Genomic DNA, 1,569 nt, shown 5'->3' with positions numbered 1-1,569 from the left:
AGCTACAGGTTACAACACACAGCTACAACACACAGCTACAGGGTACAACACACAGCTACAGGGTACAGCACACAGCTACAGGTTACAACACACAGCTACAACACACAGCTACAGGGTACAAAACACAGCTACAGGGTACAACACACAGCTACAGGGTACAACACACAGCTACAGGGTACAACACACAGCTACAGGTTAAAACACACAGCTACAACACACAGCTACAGGGTACAACACACAGCTACAGGGTACAACACACAGCTACAGGTTACAACACACAGCTACAGGGTACAACACACAGCTACAGGGTACAACACACAGCTACAGGGTACAACACACAGCTACAACACACAGCTACAGGGTACAACACACAGCTACAGGGTACAACACACAGCTACAGGGTACAACCCACAGCTACAGGTTACAACACACAGCTACAGGTTATAGCACACAGCTACAGGGTACAACACACAGCTACAGGGTACAACACACAGCTACAGGGTACAACAAACACAGCTACAGGGTACAACAAACACAGCTACAGGGTACAACACACAGCTACAGGGTACAACACACAGCTACAGGGTACAACACACAGCTACAACACACACAGCTACAGGGTACAACACACAGCTACAGGCTACAACACACAGCTACAGGTTAACACACAGCTACAGGTACAACACACAGCTACAGGGTACAACACACAGCTACAGGGTACAACACACAGCTACAGGGTACAACAAACACAGCTACAGGGTACAACACACAGCTACAGGTACAACACACAGCTACAGGGTACAACACACAGCTACAGGTACAACACACAGCTACAGGGTACAACACACAGCTACAGGTTACAACACACAGCTACAGGTTACAACACACAGCTACAGGTACAACACACAGCTACAGGGTACAACACACAGCTACAGGGTACAACACACAGCTACAGGGTACAACACACAGCTACAGGGTACAACACACAGCTACAGGGTACAACACACAGCTACAGCTACAACACACACAGCTACAGGGTACAACACACAGCTACAGGGTACAACACACAGCTACAGGCTACAACACACAGCTACAGGTACAACACACAGCTACAGGTACAACACACAGCTACAACACACAGCCACAGGCACAACACACAGCTACAGGGTACAAATACACAGCTACAGGTACAACACAGCTACAGGGTACAACACACAGCTACAGGGTACAACACACAGCTACAGGGTACAACACACAGCTACAGGCTACAACACACAGCTACAGGTACAACACACAGCTACAGGTACAACACACAGCTACAACACACAGCTACAGGGTACAACACACAGCTACAACACACAGCTACAGGGTACAACACACAGCTACAACACACAGCTACAGGGTACAACACACAGCTACAGGGTACAACACACAGCTACAGGGTACAACACACAGCTACAGGTTACAACACACAGCTACAGGTTACAACACACAGCTACAGGTTACAACACACAGCTACAACACACAGCTACAACACACAGCTACAGGGTACAACACACAGCTACAGGT

The sequence above is a fragment of the Oncorhynchus nerka genome, linkage group LG14 (genome assembly GCF_034236695.1).
Source record: "Oncorhynchus nerka isolate Pitt River linkage group LG14, Oner_Uvic_2.0, whole genome shotgun sequence".
Classification (NCBI taxonomy): domain Eukaryota; kingdom Metazoa; phylum Chordata; class Actinopteri; order Salmoniformes; family Salmonidae; genus Oncorhynchus; species Oncorhynchus nerka.
This window is presented reverse-complemented; position numbering follows the sequence as displayed.